This window comes from Aythya fuligula, chromosome 13 (assembly GCF_009819795.1).
Source record: "Aythya fuligula isolate bAytFul2 chromosome 13, bAytFul2.pri, whole genome shotgun sequence".
NCBI lineage: Eukaryota > Metazoa > Chordata > Aves > Anseriformes > Anatidae > Aythya > Aythya fuligula.
Genome location: NC_045571.1, coordinates 3046228 through 3061353, shown reverse-complemented (window position 1 = coordinate 3061353; position 15126 = coordinate 3046228).

Sequence of the window (15126 nt, the reverse complement as noted above, 5' to 3'; positions counted from 1 at the left end):
TAAATGGCAAATAGGATGACATGCATATCAATGTATATTGATAATACCTGTATGGAGATAGGAAATAGCTTTTAGGGGTGGCTGCTTTATAAGTTTGGTCAAATTTACTCAAAATATCATAATTAAAGATAAGTAAAAATGCATTAAGATTTCAAAAATGTATTCAACGATCTGTGTTACACCAGTTGTTGTTTTTTTCATCAGTTGGTACTCTGTTAATTAAAAATAATGAATAGCAAAGCTCTGGATGATTTCAGAATCGCTGGAAAATGTATAATATTTATTGCAAATTATTTTGATACTGGGTGAATAATGATCACAGGATGAATGCAGAATTCAGTCTCCAGCAAGAAAAAGAATTCTCGTTTTTCCCATAATATTCTCACATGACAAGTACGTACACTTGCATTCTCATCTATACAAAAATGAAGCCAGACTACATAATGCTAGGCTGCTTTTCAAACTAACCTTGTGTCAAAGAAAACTGTGAGTTTTCTGTAATGACTTCTGTAACAGGCTAAAATGAGGTCAATGGGTCCTAATTACCCTTGGTAAAATGAACAGTCCTTAGTTTTGCTAATACTCCCAGATTAATGTGTTTGCAATTTTCATGGGTTTATAATTTATTCGCCCTTAAGATTACATAATTAACACTGACAAAGTTTGAAATAGCATATCCTCTATTAAAAAAGCCTACAACCTACTATGTTTTTTAATTTATTGAGTTCAAGAATATATCCAGCATTACTTAAATCATAAACTTACTTGAACTCTGCAGGTTCAAAATCTCACTGCAACATTGTACATAACACTGAAGGGCAAATTCAGGAGGAAGCAGAAGGCAATGTTCTTATAAATTACAATAGCTACTCTACTGAAATAAAAACAAAAAACAACCAGAGACCGAAGAAATGATCCATGGCTATGTCAGTGATTAAAATTAAACTGGTAGGTTCACTCTCTCATTATTAGGTTTATCAGCCATCACTGATTGAATGCCACACACAGCATCCTTGTTAACAATGTCCAATTACAGTTCAGAGATTTAGCAGGTACAGTGATGTTTACCAGAAGGATTCCCTCAAGGTCAGTGATTCATACAGCGCTTCAGCCCTCAAGTTGGTAAAGCAGTATGTTTAAAGGCTATACGCTATTCTGTATGACCTTGAATCTTTCTGTATAGTGAATGGTGCTTGTGAAACATGGTTCTTTAAACTTTTGTGAAAGTTATCAAAATGTATAGGTAATGTTAGCCACATGTAGAGAAATTCAAGGAACTATCTCCTAAAATAAGAGAAACAACTGACGTTAGTCAAATCCAGACAGGTTCTGACGAATGTGATGCCTATGAATTTGGACCATGACTCAGTGTTAAAGGGTTTTGCCTGAGCAAGGGCTGAATGAGATCTCAATTCTATCCACTGATTTCAATGGCAACTGGGTGTAGGTCTCATGTGTTCAGCGCATTCACTCTTTGACTTATATGCTGGGTAAGACAGACTTGCTAAAATACTGCTAAAGCTGGATTTTGGATTTATTAAAATGCAGTGGACTTAAGAAGGTCTGGTTTGGTCAGTTCATTTTCAGTGAAAAAAGGCACATTACTCTGGATAGACCCAGGCAGAACCTGTGTTTGTTACAATCCCATGGGGACTGTGGACTATGCACTGCTCCACCTCAAATTCCTGTCATACCAGAACTGGTGGAATGCAATGACTCTTATCCTGATAAACACCCTTCTTATTTTTTAAAGAAAAACAGGTCTTGTTATATATTGGACTGTTCCACAGACCCAGAGGGATATAGTGAGATCAAGGTACAAATACCTATTCTAATTTAATCCATGTCAAAACACTGCCAAGTGGGATAAATTTTCAAAACAGGTCAGTTCAAAGTGTCACCACAGTTGCTAGTTAAAGAAATTTTAAAATCCAATCCATTTCCTTAGGTAATGAAATGGTATATGAGCTTTTATGAAGACTTGGCAATGCGTAAGTAAAACCTGGGTAAACGTACTCGTATTAAAATGGACTCCACGATGGCTCAATGTAGCAAGCTGATAACTGAAGTGTGTACATGTACACAGAGGCATATTTATATACTAGCGGGAAGGCACCTATAGCCTTACCTTTTAGGCTTGCCAGGCACTTCTCTTTGCACTTGTCCTTTTATCACAAAATTCTGATCAGGGCTTCAGCAGTATATTGTGCCACTTTGCAGTCTAGCATCAGCTCAGTTGTGCCCTGTATACACAAAACAACATTGCAAATAGCTGTTATCAAGATATCTGAATCACACAATGTGTTGCATCATACATATCAGCTGACAAGAGGATTTTACAAGCATCACTTGCAGCACATGACCATAGTTTACTTTAACTTGTGTGCAGCTGAACCAGCACAATCCATAATTGTTTCTCATCAGGGGCTGCAAGCAATAAGTTATTTTTCTTATCTCTATCTAGCATTCCTCAATTTTTACTAAAGCCTGGGAAGAAGAGAGGCATTCTTGCATCTAGTTCTCCCTTTAAATAAATTGCCTGTACATAGCCAGATTGTGTTTTGAGGAAAAATTCTGTATATAAAATACTAGGAATCATCTCCAGTTTTGGAGCACTGGTAAAATGAGCCCAATTCTAGACATCACCCTAGGATATTTTTAACAGGCTCAGAGACAGAACAAGAACAATTTCAAATGGCAGTAGCATTCTCGTTCCCCAAAATTATGAAAAACTGGAAGGAAAAATCTGAGCTACAAACAACTTCTAAACCTGCTGTAAATTGCACTACAAGTCCATCGGTATCTGAGAAAAAAGGTGATGTGAGACGGATGGCCATCTCTCTCCCCGCCTTCTGTCCAGGGTGGAATGTCAGATATTTATCCCTTTCATGTGTGTTTATAAATCCTGGAAAGCATGAGTACATATCTTCTTATCCCAAATGAATGAGTTTACTCATAAATCACAGTATCCCCAATTTGGTCCATGTTGCTGCACTTTTGGAAACTTTGGTTTTATAGTTGTTATTCTTAAGAAACTCTACTGCTGGTAAACAAGGAAGTTTAAGAAATTCATCCAAAAAAGATTAATCTTCTTCAAATAGAAATCAATCAATCAAACAAACAAACAAAAACCACATGTATTAGTTTTATACTCTATATATGATTTTTTAAATCCAAACTTGAGGGTTTTTTTTGCGCCAATATAATTTTTGGAGGCAACAGGAAGGCTTTTGACATCAGAACGAACTGAAGGAAAGAGCTAATGCAAACATTAGACTTAGGTTATCTTAATAGATGTGCAGAGACTTTTTCATATGTGCTTTGCACAACACTGTAATGTTTTTATGGCTTTAACTACATTTATCTCTGCTTTTAATTTACTTTCCTTTTGAGGTTCACAGGAGTGCTATGGTAGATAAAGGCTATACAAATAAAAATAATTAGCATAATCAGAATTGTTTCTGATAAACACTTCCATGTTCTGATACTTCTTGTTTGTAGATGGAGAAAATATTGTATGTTGCTAGAAAGAACTAAAGATCAAAGCATATAATCCAAAAGCAAATAAATACACATTACATGTTACATCTTTCATCATGTTTTACTCCTAGTACCTGATCTACCACTGGAAATGGTCTAAAATGCAAAGACTGTGCAATTTGGATCTAGAGCTTTTGTTCAAGCCAGCTCTGCAAACCTTTCAAACGTTCCCCTTCTTGGTAATTCCATTGCATTTCTTTGAAAGGCTGAGAAGTAAACTGCAGAAGTGTTTTCTGTTTGTTTCACTCCTTGATTTGTTCTGGCAAAGTTTGCCTGTTTTAAGTAGTTCCTACAGGTACAAATAGCATGCATAACAGCAGCCGGAAAATGTTCCTTTTCCACTGGTAATTTCAATAAAATCAGCATTTTAAAAAATTAGAATCGAAACCAAGAAACCAGCAAGATTTTGTTTGTGAACAAATTTTCTTCTCTTCTAGGTCAAAATCAATGTTTCTTCCCAATTTTCTGTTCTTTGTTGTATTTTTTCCCAGTATCTTTTCCCCTTTAGAAAACAACTTTTTTTTGAGACTTTTTTGAGAATAGTCTAATTTGGTTGAAACTTTTTCATTGAAAAGGAAGTTCTATGAACAATTTTTGAATCAGCTATAGATGAAGCATTAACCACTCTACATTATAGATTTAATAAAACTGTGGAGCAAAGTTCACCCAGATGAGAAAGGCCTGAAGGGCTAGAATTATGATTTATATTCTGTCTGAAATAGTTCAGGTCAGCCTGTAGCATATTTGGAGATAAATATACATTTGGCTCACACTTAAATGCTGGGCCATCAGTAGGTAGGCCACAACAATTCACTGGTTAATGGGATGACCTACCAACAATAAAATGCTAAGTAACATTTCTCCAGGCCAAATGTACCTGTGCCCATTTAAGGAATCATTTTGCAGTAAAGAACCATTTACTTCCAGATGGATGTAAACAGTTTTGTCAGTTACTTTTTTTTTATTTCTTAAATTGACGAGTTGAGAGAATCCTTTATGATTATGAAAGGAGTACGTGCCTTCAGATTTTTATGAAAATGTTTTACTTTTATTCCCTGACTACTGTAAAATATTTAGGACTCTCTGAGCATCTGAGCTATGGTTCCACGGTCAGTTGACCTGGAACAACAGCTCTATAGTGATCAAAAATGCATACCTTCCTCTGTGTTGCCCTGCTCTCTGGGATATCTGCTCCCTCTGTTGTTCTTACTACCATGTTCATCTTACGCAGAGCTAATTTAATTAACTAAAAGTGTGAAGGACTCCACCTTTTCTTACCGTCCATATACTTGGCAAACTAAAATAGATCAAAGAGTTGTCTCACAAGTGACAGAGTTGGCAAATAACAGTAAGTGGCTGGAGTATATGGGTAGGATGAGAAGGGGAGGGAGGGAAAGTGGGTGAGAAGAGCACCAACATGCTGTTACATCATCTCATGCCACTTTGTGAAACGATACCCTGTGGCTGAATTTGACATACATGCAACCCACAGCCAAAAAAGTATGGTCCCATTTTTTCCCCTTGCTATCTCCATTGTGCATTCCCATCACTTCCTTTATGTCCACATTTATGCAGATATTTGCTGAGACTGATTACAGAAGTGATCTGACTGCAAATCATTCTATTGAGTTGATTCTTGGGTCATTTCCTCATCTATATTGGCACAAGGAAGGTGATGGAAGCATACACTTAGGGCAGGATTGCCCCTTCTGGTAGTAGCAGGCACTTAGGTCAGCTTACAGCAGCTGTGGAAGCACATCCAGCAAGTCAAAAGTGAACAAGTAAATAAAACTGACTGTGGATGTTTACAAACAAGCTGGGAAAACTGAACATCCAGCAGGCAGTAGAAATGGTGGCAGTATTGCAGTGTTTTGTTTTTTTTAAACATACTTTCAGTCTGTGTAGTGGAAGCTCTTCTAATAAACAAGTGAGGGTATTTTCAATACCTACACATGTATAAAATCTATTTTGACAATGTATCTCAATGCCTGGAAGCCAAATTCTGTCTAGATTTATACCTGAGAAACCATATCCTTTTAATAGGAGAGCATCTACATAATGAAAGCATGCTCATTAGTGCACTGTAGTCCATGACGCTTGTCGGTAGATCTTCTGCCAAGACAAACCCCTCTGTTATTACGCAATAACCCACACTGAGAACACATATAACCCCACTGAGGTCTGGGGTGGTCTGTCCTAAATGCTGAACACAGTGATCTGGTAACTTCAACCCGACATCAGACTAAAGAGGAATTATTTAGTTAAGCCACTGAAGTTGGAATGTGGTAGATTTCATTACTGTGACGAAAAAATGAAGCCCACTGTTTTCATTTCAGGAATGTGGATAGCACAGATTACTTATGTATGGTGCCTCTTCTACAAAATCGAGTTTATATAAAAATCTTTCATCCTTTAGCTTCATGTACTTCAGTGCCCTCCAACATGGGCAGAGTGTAACTTTAACGTAGATTAAGTTCTTACTGCAAGTATAAACAACTGAATTGTTTTAGGAATATAAAATGGAATCTGTTTTATCCTTCTTCATTACATGGATTATAACACATTGGAATGGAAAACAGTCAAATTGCATTGGCAAAGCCGGTACATCTATTTTTATCTATTGAGTTACTTGTTAAAATACACAGGAAAAAATGTATTGGACTTTGCAACTCACTTCTCTTATCCTAATAGCTTGCTAACTTGCATTCTACAAGCTTCAGCTATATATCTCTCCTTTACAGCTTAATAATCAGTGGAGCATATTAATTCTATACAAGGGCTTCACCTTTTTTTTTTTTTTAATTCCTAGTAGTCTATTTCTAGTAGTCTATTTCTGTGGTCCTTTGCATGGGCAGAGTAAAATAGAGCCAAAGCTCAAAGAGAAACGAACTGCACGAATGCCTGAAGCCACCTAACGAATTGCATCAGAGTAATCACAACCACAGGAAAGAAGTGACATACAACCCAAGATAAGCATTACCACCCTAAATCATTGACTCATATGCCTCTTGCTTCACAAATATTTCCTGTATCGGAAGAAAGGTAGTTGGAAAGCAACCTGATGTCACTGGAACATTTGGACAAGAGATATAAAAACACAGACCACAGAAAGGAGAAACAGAAATCTCTTATCACCTCTTCTTCTGATCATATTTTCTATGCTTAGATAATATTGATCGTTCCTGACAGCTATACAGATCAGCAGATGGTGGGAGACAGTTACTATTCTGCAGAAATGGTCCATTATTTTACAGTTCATATTCAACATTTTACAGTGTACTTTCTAGAAGGGGTTGTTTCAAAGAAAGCTTTTTCACATTATTCTCTCTTCCAGGATGCTTTAAAATAAAAGCAAAACTGCAAGAATTATTCAGTGGGAGTAACTGATGAAATGCTTCCTCCTTTTCCCTTAGATGTTTGAGAAGGTGAAGTGTTAAAAATATTTTCTTTCATTTTAATGAGGCAACAGATGTTATTTGATAAACAAGCTTACTGTCTATTCAGTGTTGACTGAAACCCAGACTAGGTTTTGAATTTGTACTAAAACCTGGAACCAAAAGAAACTATTTCAACCTGAGCGCCACATGCATGTGCAAAGCAAGACACCACTGTAAATACAGGGTCTTTTTGCTTGACAGTGCAGTATTCTATTCTAACAGTAAACTCCAAGGACAGAGCTACTGAGAGTTCCTTAAAACACCTGTAGTCCAGTAGTCAACTGCTAAAACAATGGCAAGACTCCCAGTAACTCTAATGGAAGCCAGATATGGCCTAAATATCAAACAAAGGAATAAAGAAAGTTTCTTCCAAATGTAACTTTAATCACTACCTCAGTTAGAGAGCCTCATTGCTCAAGCCACAGTTTTAGCAGATATTTTGGCAAAAGGTCAAGCAATTCCATCAGCTCTTTGAAGACAAATATTAGACAGAGACAGTGTCTGAAATAATTTCCCCTAGCACCATTCAATTAACCTACTTGGCTAAAAGGTGATTCAAAAATCAATATTTTGTAATAGATGCTTGTGTTTCAGATGAAACTAGTCAATAGGCATCAGAACAATCTCAAATTAAAGACCAATATAGACAAAGTTAAAATATCAGGCTGTTTCAGTACCAAATGTGTTGTAACTTAAAATAGGTCTATTATTTTGCACAGGATATTCCCCCTGTTACTATTTCAATATGTCACTTCTTTTATTATGACTTTTCTAAAACAAAAATAAAAATAATTACTGTCATTTTGGGAGAACTCGCAAAACAGGTGCGAGATCCCCCGTTGGTCTTGCAACAGCTGTTAACTGGAACTGTGCATTTGGTTTCCTCGGAGTATATCAGTTTGAATAGACCTGAATATTTGGAATTTTTCTGTTTGTTTTTCATGAGCAGCTTCTCTTCCCCTATTCCTTGTAGCCATGTACATACATAATCAGATGGAAACAAGAGTGGACCCAGCCAAGAGCCCAAAGGATAAATTTTAGCATCAGAGGGTGTGTTATTTTGTACCTGCAACTGACTCAAGGAGACATTAAGCATGTCAGTGAAACAAAAATAAATAAACACGGCTGACTGAACAGTAAGAAGTTTCTTATTCACAGGCCTATTAACAAAATGGGTTGTCAGTAATGGCAAGGAACCGTACAAAATGAGCCGATTCTAATCTGTGTTTTCCATTACACTGTAAATATATCCTCCAATAAAATTTACTGGAGTAGGACACAGGATGTGCAGAAGCTCTTCCAGTGAATTGTTCTGGTTCCACAAAATCACTGGCACACTTTTGGCAGGTTGCCTGGTTCCCTTTAGTTGCAATAACAGCTTGCTTTCCAGCAGTGAAGTGCACTAATAACTTATTTTCTACACTTACTGGGTAGAAGATAAACATTTTTCCAAATGGATAACCCCATGATGGTAAATAAGGGTTTATCTGCATGTAAGCTCTCCACTTTGGTAGGGCACTGGGAAGGCAATGCACATTCTACTTCTCCTTTGAAGTCGTCAGTGTGGATGTAGGATAGTCAAAGAAATACTGGACCTGTCAGATGTCAGCATTACACCAATGTTTCTGCTCCTCTGTGCTCCCCAGTGATAAAATGGTGAACCTGACATCTCTGTGAGTGAAGACTTGCAAGGAGGATCCCATCTACTCTTCTTTTTCCCAAATACTGTGCATGCCTCCCCACCCCTCACCAATAGTTTTATGGAATATCCATTTAAACAGGGATGTTTGTTCCCCAAAATAAGAAGGACTTAAGGGCAAGTCCAGGCACAGCTTCCTTTTTACCTATACTCTTTTACAGGTTCTGTTTATTTATGGAGACCCAAAGCTAGGTCAATGTATAACCTCCAATATAACGACCTAATCAATTTCTCTATTGACAAGCTATAATATTTGGAATTGGTCTCTTACCACAAAAAGCATACGAATCTTCCTGCAACATTTTTATTGTGTTTACCAAGTACCCAGTAGGATGGATTCGCATCCCCTCTAAAGTTATTGACAACTAACTCTGCATTGCTGCAGTGAAAGCACCGACTCACCAAAGACCACTAAATCTGATTATTAACTCCCATGATTGGTCTAGCCTGCTAGTGAGGAACACACTCAAAACGTAAAGTAGGACGCATGGGGGACATGCGTTAGTTGTGAGTCATTTGTAAGAACCTTTCTGATTTTATCACCAAACAGCCAAGAAAGATAAAAAAAAAAAAAAACATAAAACATTTGATACATTTTTTGCACTTGTTCAGAATGTATATCAAAGGGAAGAAAGGGATTATCATCTTTAAAAATACTGTTCCTCCAGGTCACCATTCTCTTGAGATGAGGTTCAAGGACATGAGGATTCTCTTCAGAAGAAAGGAAGACTCGACTTAGTCAGAAGCATCAAGGATTTCTTAGATGACCTCTGAATTTATATCTCAGGATTATTTTGCAGGGATACTGAGAGTTATTTGCTTCTTTCAGGCACTAAAACAGATCAGGTTGATTCAGGATATTGGTAAGAGGCTGCAAAACCCCACACTTATAAACTTCCAGTCAAATCCATCCAACTTACTGAGGTACCTAAGTGGCATTTATTATTGATCCTAATTCCTCAGAGAGTACACAATTTCATCAATAATGGTGCAGCCGTTGTTCCACCTGGCACCATTCCCCAGTCAGGAAAATGAGGATACAAGATTAGTGATCTGTAGGTAAAAAAGCTCTCTCTGCTCCTGAACAACTTAAGAAATCTAAAAGACAAAGTACAGGAAAAGTGAACATCTCCTGTAATCATGTTTTAAAAAATCAAGGTGAATATGCTCATACATCAAAAATAGGCTGTGTCCCCAAATTCTTCTCTATAAGTAATCACTGTAAAACCTCTCCCTCTTATTTAAATTTCAACACATTAATGCACCATTGTGTAATAAATGGTTTCTTAAGGATCGAGAGGAGAGCATCGAAGAAGCTGGTGGAAGTGCCATCAAAACAGCCAAGAATAAACCAACATGCCAATGCTCTGTTGATTTATTCCAGAGCAATGCACCTGGACCCACCAGCTGTCATACATATTCCATCTGGAGCAACAGCTGTTTGCTCAATAGTTGTCATATTGTCTGACACAAACAATTGCTTGTTAAATTTGTCATCAGTGAAAAATGGAAAATGTTACATTTTGTTCCTGTCCTTAGGTTTTGAGTAGTTTTTCTGTGCAGAGCTTCTGAATGGGAGTTTGTGCAGCTGAGCATTTGTAAGTGTAGTCAAAATTACAGATCCTGCAGCTCCTCCAAAAAGGTCAAGTTCAAGGTGGTTCACTGTGAGCTAAGGACACCTAAGTTAGGAGGGGTGGAAAGCAGTAGTGAACAGATCAAATTGCAGAGCATAGGAGATGGAAGGATTGATGAGATTCTCAGGCAAAGAACATGAAACTGACAAAGACGTTTATACACGCTATGGGGGTGAAGGGAGAAATTCTGGATTGTGGAAAGTATGGAAGACATTACAACAGCCGGGGCTGGGGAGGGACCTAAGACGGTCATAGCTGTGGGGAAAGAACAAATATGTTTATTAGAAATGTTATTAGAGAATGTTTTGCATGAAGCAGTAGAATTTGAATACTAGATGAAGGAAGCAGCAAGTTATTACAGGGTTGAGCAACAGCAAGGACTGTGGTGTTATTGCCTGCAAAGAAGATATTCCACAGGAAATGAAGCACCACTGTGATAGGCGAGTGCTTAGAAATGGAGAGGAAGATCTGAAAAACTTCAGAGCACGGACAAACTTTTAAGATGAGGGCTGATGAAATCACCATACAAATGTGTGTAACAAGAAAATGTGGAAATTAAAGACAGTAATGTAATATTTCTGAAGAACGGAGAACAGAGTGGTACCTATCAAAATAGATGTTTTATGAACTGTAAGAGATAAACACCAGGAACGAAGGTAATGAAAAAAGTAGATTGAGATGCAACCTGAAAAAATTGCTTTTAAAACACATTCCAGTGGGAAATAATAGAATCAGTAAAGCACATAATGGATGGGAAATCTAGTTAGCAGAGACAGTACCTGCCAGACAATTATCCACCTAATTACTTCTGTGTATCTATTGTTTGTGGCACAGGAGAATTTGGATGAGTGAAAATACTCAGCGTGCTACCATACACTGCTCACAACAAACAGAAAATCAACAGCCACCCAAAACTCTCTCCAATGAACCTTTCCACTAACAATATGCACTACCAGAAGCACGTGTGCTTGATGAAACTCTAGGGCAGGCAGTTTGGCTACACAAGCAGAACCGCCCTGAAACTGAAAATGACCTGCTTTCCTCTGAGCTGCACGCATCCACGGTTTGCTAATGCCTCACAGCACATCAGATTTGCTTACATTTTTTGGAGTAGGATAATGATTAAAGAATAACATACAGACATATTTTTAAAGGACCCTTTTGGATGAGCAGTGTGGATTTATCATTATAAATCATCCAAAATGATATTTATCCAAAAATGGAATCTGATAAAACACCACTAAGCTCAAGAATTTTTAAAGGGGAATCCGTGGTGTAAAGGAACAAGGGATGCAGCAGATAGTGATGTCTCCATTCTTAAAGTAGGATAAGACTTTTACTGAACTGAGGCTGACTGATGCCAGTCATTAAGTTCACTAAATATAGATAGATAAGATAAAGACAAAAAGAAAATCTAGTTACGTTTTATTGCCAGCACTGTTCCACTTCTCCCCGACAGGTGGCATTTAACCAACACCCCAAGCAGCCTGTTCCACACCAGCTCTGTGGAGCTGACAGCACTGTATACTTTCACACTCCGGCAATGATTTATAAGGGCAGACATGGGCTAAACATTCTTGGATTACCAAGCAGTATATGGTTTGTGACTGAGGTCAAACATCAGGGTAACATTTAGTCATCACATGTCAGAGTAAAGTCTAAAGGACAAGATTTGGTGCAATATATTTACTTTCCACCAATGGAGGAACTTTGGTTTCAAAGAGTAAGGAGCAAAAACGCAGAAGACGTATTTGTACGTGTTCAGTACCAGAGCCATATGCCCATATTTAGTTGTGGATACAAGTGCACCTTTCCCTTGTCTGGCCATTCCTTTTCAATGTACTGATCACAGAATCACAGAATTTCTAGGTTGGAAGAGACCTCAAGGTCATCGAGTCCAACCTTCAACCTAACGCTAACAGCCCTCCACTAAACCATATCCCTAAGCTCTACATCTAAACGTCTTTTGAAGACTTCCAGTGATCCCACTGAAACACTACTGAAACAAGATCCTGTGTAGTTGGTTTCAGAATTTCTTGCCCTAGAACCACCAAAATTTAAAGCACCTTTATTGAACTTAGATGGGGAGCTGAGAGCTTTCATATTTTGTAGAGTTTGTAAAACCTTTGAAACTGCATTAGGATACTGGTAAGAGTTTAAAAAGCTTAGAGAGACGAAACTTTAAAGTTGTTCTCAAAAACTGCATTTACCACTGGCAACCACCACCTTAGCCAAGTACTCGGGCTTCTCAGCACCAGCTGCGTACCTCTGCAGTATCAGTAACAGTAACTAACGGCAAGAAGTAATTTTGTTCCAAGCACAACACTCTGTAACTGGGTAAGCAAGAGAACCAGAGAGGAAAGAGGAATATTTATGTAAAGGTCTGACAACATTTTAAAAGATCTTTTTCTTTTGGAATTCATCAGATTGTATAAAATGTTAGATGTCTGCAAGAATATTATGGGGGAATGCTCTTGAATATCGAAGCGTTTTCTCAAACTACCTAAAACAACTTACATACATGTACATCTGACATAGAACTACATTTTTTTGTATATTAGGCCCCTGTCCAACATCCAAGCCATGAAAACAAAATAAAATAACACTACTGGAAATTTGGAAATCACTTTGTAATAAAGGATCTTCACACAGGGACAGTACCTCTATCACACAGAATACAATTAAAGCAATAGGACAGGAAATTGTGAAATACTTCATACTCACAAGTAAAAGACCTTGTGCCACTTAAGTACAGAATTGGAACGAATGCTTCCAAGTTCTTATTAAATTTCAAGCAGAAAGACAAGTAGGAAAAATGACAGTGATAGTATGCATCTTACATTCAACTGTGGAAAAAGAACAAATGACATGTACATTCACAATGATAACTAAAAGTGGGTTCTGGAGCACGCAGTAGATTAATAAGGAGAGGGAAATTGGGAAGTATTTAAACTAGATGCCCCAGACATTGAAGGCTGCTGAGAACTAAAGAAGTTTTGTCAATGGTCTTTGAAGTCTTCCATACAAATTGAGCACATACTTCTATCCTTCCTGTCACAGAGGGCTCTGCAAAAGGAACATCTCCTCGCATGCAAACTTAGGTGACAATGCTAGTCCTTCACCAGAATGGATCACACAGCCATTGCATGCTGTGAGCAGCACTCACCAGTGCCCTGGTGCGTTCAGCAACGTTCTATATTCAACTAGTACTACAAGCACTACTGTCAGCTGCTTTCTGGTTGGTCTCATTTGAGAAAGGAGACAGGAATGTGCACCAGAGACGTGTTCTAATTTTTATTTTTAGACAGATCTTTACAACCTTGAACAGCTATCAAGAAAAAGAACCCAATGTTGTAAACAAACTGAACTAGAAACTCTAAGGTAGTAACTTAGGCAGAGTAACTGCATTACTCTGACAGAAGAGGCAGCAGATTGCAAGTCTCTGTGAAATAAAATGCTTGGTGCTCTGTGCTGTCAGAGTACAGCACAGGAATGGAACTGGGAACTCCTGTAGCCACCCCTCTGCCTGCAGGTACTCTCTGCCTCATACTGTGACAAATCTCAGTGTCACAGTGGTTGCTTTACCAGTCTCTTTGACTTCTGAGACCTCACATAGATCTGAAATATTGCAGCATCCCAAAGCAACCAATGAGAAATTCTTCTCTTATACAGACTTCAAGTATAATGGTGACACACTAGTTTATGTGCAGGATGGACTAGAGGATGAGATCCTAGAAAAAGCAATGTTTTGTTCATCCTCTCAGGTTATTTTAACTGTTTTCTTATGACATCACACTGGGTTACAGCAATTGGATGCTTGTATAAAATGGCAATAAGCTTAAAAAAGCCTGACATGGGCTACATTAGCTCCCAGATAAATTTCTGTGAATTTTGCCGGTATAGACTCCAAGTCAACTGAATTACCCTCAAGTACCAGCGTGGGTGCTTTATAAGCCAGTAGAGTAATTGAAAGTAAAATGATTAAGGATTTTAGGCTTAGAGTGGGTGCACTTGATATCTACTCATCGGAGAATGGAAGTTTATGGACAAAACGTACATTATTAACACAAACAACACTTCTGTCTTCCTGTATAATGCTTTTGGATGTGGACATAACAGTCCAGCTCTGAACAGGTACTGCAAGAGCACTAAATTCTGCTGACCATCCCCCCACCCCCCCACCCCCCCATTTTATTATGAAGGAATAGTCCTATAAAAACAGGTGGATTACTTGTGGTCATGAGATGATGATACTTCGAATAATTTTAGTGAAATTTTCAACCCATTCCACAAGTTGCTTAGGAGTCTGGATACTACCTTTTAAAAGTGTCTGAGACTAAAGTAATGGACATGAGGGTAGGCTATTTTGGAAAAATTCTAGCTGAGAATAAAAGTTGTGAAATAACATAACCCCTTGATTAATAATAGTTTTACCATGTTTTGAACCTAGGGCTGTATCTGCTGATTGCATCCTCAGGCTGGCATGACCCCTTTGCAATGTGTGACTTCTGTTAGTGCAGGGACTCTGGAATGTCACAGGTTTACTTACCACAATACAACACACAACTCTGCCAAATACAGAGACACATATCTCTTGTTAGCGCTAGTAGACATCCAGTCCCTCAAAACTCACACAACAAAGCTGCTTTCTAAGAGATGAGAGGGTGTGTGTGCCTTGAAAGCAGCAATGTACAACATGAGAAAATTTAAATTTGCATCCTTACATAAAATATGCCTTTACATTTTTAAGTCCAAACATGGAAGCTTGCACAGACAAAACAATTTGGACACAGGAAGACAGAAAACATTCTGTGCC